The following is a 5,494-nucleotide window of genomic DNA, read 5'->3' as shown; positions in this document are numbered from 1 at the left end:
TTCAAAATTGATGCTTGCAACAATTCTTTACCAAGAAATACGTTTATGGTAAAATTTTGGAAAATGGGCGTGGCACCGCCCACTTATGATCACATATAAGTATATCGGTAACCGTTCTACCAATTTGTACCAAACTCGGTATGGTTATTGTACTTGCCACGTGTAAGCAAAACGTTTAAAATTATTGAAATCGGACTAAAATCACGGCCGATTCTCATACAACGGTATAATTTAAGAAATGCTTTAAACTTCAATATTTCGAAATTGAAGGACGCTAATTTACCCAAAATTGATACACCTCGGCTTACCATCTGGCGGTAGCTTTCGGAAAGGTGAAAAAACATATATTTAATACTTGCGCCGGGTATTTAATGTTCGGCTCCGCCCGAACTTAGACTTTCTTACTTGTTTTTGTTTTGTCTTTTTCTGTTATATGCTGTTTTTTTTTGATTCCTGCCAGCCTCAAACCAATTTGTGGCTAGCCCGGAGTCCGACTCACTCATGTTTAACACCCCGTCCAATGCCGGGGTGTCCTCCATTTTATTGAAAAAAGGAACGCACTAATATGTGTACTTTTCTTTTCTCTTCCACTGTGTAAAAATAGTTAACAAAGCTATGAAATGACTCACCACTTTATCCACTTTGACCACGATGGAGCACTACTACGCGCTAGGCTTACACTTGCTTTTCGTAATGAAAATATAACCCACAAAATTGCTTTACACAAATATGCAAAAGACTTTATTACACACACACGAATTGAAGCACAAATGTACGGCGAATTGAACCTCCACCCTCGGCTGCTGCTGTTGAAGTGCTATCGTTTTCTTTGCAGGCTGTAGGTGTGTTCTTGGTTTAGTAAATTTTTAAGACATCGTATTTCTACTTGAAGAAGAAATTGTAGTGGAAATGGCAGAAATTGAATTAGATTATAGAGAAAGCTAATAATCAGGTGATTTCAGAAGAAGGGGTTACTGAAAAGCAGCTGATAGTGTTTTTATTGATGCTGCCACATAAGGGAGAGTCTTACAATTATCCGCCGCTTTCGAACGGAAAATACATATGTCGTAATTGGCATATTTTAAATATATTTTAAATACATATAATTAAAGAAAAATACTGGTTTTCTTTTTTTCCATTTAGAAGAATCCAAGGAGGATCTTTATCCTTTCAGAATTTTTTATTTCGATCAAATATGTCTTCGCTGTAGTCAGGCCTTTCGTTTTTCGTCATTTTAGGTTTCGGTATATCGTACGGATCCCGGGTTCGCTGCCTGGTCCGACCACCAACGGTAATACTGGTCGCCCCTCGACAGCAATTCCAAACTTCCAGTTGTATTTCTGCCATGACAAAACTACTCATAAAGAACTACATACATACATATGTACATGCCGGCGGATAATTGTAAGTCTTCCCCCTTATGTGACAACATCAAGCACTAAGCAACTAATTTTTCGAAAACCCTTCATCTGGAATCACCGGATTTTTAGCATTCCCGTTAATCTGTTACGATTTCTGCCGTTTCTATAACAATCTGTTCTTGAAGTAGAAATGCAATTTCTTAAAAATAATAGAAAAAATCCAACAAAAACGAACATTCGGAAATGTATCATATTTTTCGAATAGCGGAATGACGAAAAAAAAAAATCATCAGTGCACCCTGTGGACGCGTTTCTTTCCAAACCCATGACAGAAACTTGTAGTGTTTGCGTTTTTGCGGCAGATAGCGCTCTTCGCGACTTCCATGCATTACGAGAGGAAACCAATTGTACGACGGATGGAGTACAATGAGATACGGAAATGTATGTATGCGTTGAGTGCTTGAAAAATTTCTTCCAGTTAGATCTTTCCCGTCGAATCGACAACGCGTAAATTTCGTAGTGTTAAGTGAAAATCTTTAATTTATTGATAAAACCGAATTAAAGGTTAAAAGAAATGTGAATTTAAGGTTAAATGAAGTGCGCAATCTATCAAATGTTGGTGTAGAGTGCAAAAAGCTTGTTTTAAAAAGTAAAAGGCAACCTGTTGCCCACAATGAAAGCAGCCGGTGAAAGCGTAAATCAGGCATGCACAGCGCTGTCGTTAATCCACGCCGGTGGTGTTTCATGTCTATCTGCATACATATGTTCGTATGTATATAAATGTGTGAAAATATCGGTTGCATTTATGCATTCAATAATATTTGCATATATAGTGTAATAATCGTATGTAAAACGTGCTGGAGAGAAAAAATGTGCTGCAATTTTATAATCTCGTCGGTAGTTTGTGTAAATCGTTTTCGGGTTTTCAAGCGCCGTTTGATGTAGTGTGTTCGGTCGTTCGTACAGAGTTCGGTTAATCGCGTCAGTAATGTGAAAAAATTGTATCGCACAAAATTGTGTTAACAAAATTGGTCAATATGGCGGTTTTCGCAAACACATTGAAAGGTGAGTGAGTACCTTAGTATTCTTTGTTAAGAAATTATTATTAACTGTTGTGCAGGCTCAGATTATTTGTATTCCTTAATCATCATTTTTAATCGGTTTAATTTAGCTTGCCCTGTTGGGGTCAAATCTAGTAAGTACAAAAAAATTAGGATTTTAAAGAATCTGAATCGGCAAACCGACTTCGAAAAGATATACCGAATCCTTATCAAGGTCTTAGCCATATTTTGCTGCCAAAAGTCGTTTATAATAATTCATACTACACGACGAAGCCAGCGGGGTTAATTGTTCTTTTGCAGTGGAACTGGAAAATCAGCATGCAATACGATCCTGGGCAGAACTTTCCCTTCGCTTTTGAGAACAATTAATTTTACTCAAAGCATATTAATTTTTCCAGGAATTTTTTTTTTAATTACATAAATTTCCCCTATCAGTGTTAGCAATGATTCGTGATATATAGAATGTACAAAGATTACCGGTTAAATAAAAACCCTTGGGTGCGAAATAAACTGCCGAAGGTTTTCATTATATTTTACGAGGAACATTTTGATTTTTTCATATTATCTGTTTAAAAATTGACCCCTGAAAAATCCAGAGCTCATTTAAAGGGCAGTTAAGAAATAAAGGAGAAAAGGCGTCCTTTATTTTGAAAAAAAAATTTATTTTGAAATAAAAATAAATAAAATAAAGGACTGTCCTTTAAAATAGAGGACGGGTGGTCACCGTATGTAAGCGGCAATATATTATTATTATTATTATTAGAAGAACATAACGTAAAAACAAAAATTTTTAGAGTAGAAATTGTAGCCGCTATGATTTTCCTTCCTCTAAACCGCCTAAATTAAGCACTTTGCGTCGTTCTTTAGTAAAGTATTTATTTGAAGGAAATTTGTCTTTAAAGACTTTGGGGTACAATACGCGAATTTCGTAGTTATTTATGCGTAATCAACACAACTATCTAGAAATAATTGAGCAGGAAAAATTTTAACTTTAAATAATTCTCCTTTATTAATTCTTCATTTATATTTACAAACATAAATATGTATCTTTTATGGCATATATTAGTTCAATTTTCATAATAATAAGTACTTTATTATTTTATATTAATTTTTAAATACAAACATCTGTTTAAATACATTTGCATGGAATGTACATGTGTATAAGTACTAAAGGTACTGCTGAAATTTTTTTCGAAATCGTTTTCTTGCATTTTTAAGTAACTTCGATTTAAACATACATATTTCTTTACATATTTTACAGCCGGAAATTTAAAAGTGATTTTATGACACTTTTCAAAAAGCTCTTCACACAGAATTACATATGTATATCGACGGCTGAGTGGAAGATCTCAGAAATTGAATCAACAACACCCTATTTCAGAATTTCATAGAAAACCGCCTATTTTTTTTCTAGTGTCTATTAGAGCATAACTACATTTCAACAATGATTTACGTGTGTTTAATAAACTAAAATTCGAAAGAAGTAAAAGTACGCCATGGATTAATTTGACTCTCCAAATTGTACGAAATTTCAAAAAAAGTTCAGAACATTCAAGGTTTGTATGTTACGAAATAGAAAGCTGATGAGCTTTAGAAGAGACTTGTCGGGCACGATTTTAAAAGTTTTATTTGTTTCAATCGAAAACGAAAAAAATGCACAGAAAAAAAATTGAAATGTTAAAAAAAAATTTGCACCAGAACTAAACATTTTTTGTTGAATTTTTTAGGTATCTAGTTTTGTAGCATATTCCATTTGAGTACAATAAAGAGCAATTTACAAGTTGTTAAGGAATCGCGCTGATTTTCAATAATTCTCTTTGTTACCGTTTCAATAAAAATTTTTTGATTTCAAATATTTTCAAAGGCTAAAAATTTACTTTGCATAATTCATCATTCCATCAAAAGGTATTTAAGAAAGTGCGATTGAATTGCACGTTGCTCTTATAAGAACCATCCTAAAATGTCAAATTGAAAAAAAAAAAATTTTTATTAATTTAGATCGTTTGTTTTTATTTTTTGACATTATAGTACCTTAAAAGAGAGCCGCACTGAGTTGTCAATCACACCTTGTTTAATACACCTAACACTCAACTATGCTCTCAGTGAGACAACAATAATTAAAGTTGAAAAAAATTTTGATTCTCATTTCTCAAACCAGGTGGCAAGCGTTTTACGCAATGCTATATCTTATTTTAATAATACCAATGCATATGCAATTAATAATACGTACTCTCAACTTAAACTTTACTTATAGCTATGACTAAATTAGCAGGCAACATTTACCGTATTTATATTTATTTTAAGTATATTTTTATATACAATACATACAAGTAAGTGTGTATGCAATTACACATTTGTTTGTTAGGGTGCTCCTTAAAATGTCAACATCTAAACTTTGTTCTACGTACAAAATAAAGGCATCCACGATTAGAAAAATTTTTAAATATTTATTTTTGACTTCCAGCATTTTTAAACTTTTTCTATGGAACAAGATACATAAATTTCGTAAAATTTTCATATTTTCAAACTCTGGCAGCGATGTCTATTTAGAAATTATTTTAAAATTTTAAAAGTTTCATGGATGTCTTTTTTTTTGTATATAGCACGAATTAAAGAGATGATCTATTCAAAATTTAGATATTAGCATTGTAAGGAGCATCCTAATGCATGCACTAGCATACTTGTATGTAAGTCAATTACTGAAGAAATATACATACATACATATGTACCTACTTTATATACCGCTAATAATATCAATATTTAAAGTAATGAAGCAGCTCCTGTTCGTATTTTTTAATAAATATTTTAAATGCGTATTTATATGTATGTATGTATGTTCATATGCAAACATAATAGTTTCCTTAAAAGCTACCGATTTTATAACTATGTATACAACTTGTATGATATATTTATTATATTTTTGCTTTCACCGCCAAATGAGCATTTTTTTAATTACAAATTACTCTAATTACATACTAAAAAACAATTACGGATTCTATGTACATACACATTATATGCTATTCAAAAAAGTCAACACGTACTTAACAACGTAATTTAATGAATTATTATTAA

At 32.3% G+C, this 5,494-nt stretch overlaps 1 protein-coding gene across 1 annotated transcript in view; it reads left to right on the top strand.

The window, feature by feature from the left end:
• The window catches only part of LOC118754143 (probable G-protein coupled receptor B0563.6), a gene marked incomplete at its 5' end in the record, with an annotated part of 14,864 nt that overhangs the window by 1,353 nt on the left and 8,017 nt on the right, over positions 1–5,494 (top strand). The gene's annotated exons all lie outside the window — the stretch shown is intronic.

Source organism: Rhagoletis pomonella, unplaced genomic scaffold (assembly GCF_013731165.1).
Source record: "Rhagoletis pomonella isolate Grant_MI unplaced genomic scaffold, Rhpom_1.0 Rhpom_scaffold_03444, whole genome shotgun sequence".
Taxonomy (NCBI): domain Eukaryota; kingdom Metazoa; phylum Arthropoda; class Insecta; order Diptera; family Tephritidae; genus Rhagoletis; species Rhagoletis pomonella.
Note: the sequence above shows the minus strand (reverse complement) of the source record. Positions and strands in the feature narration are given on the sequence as shown.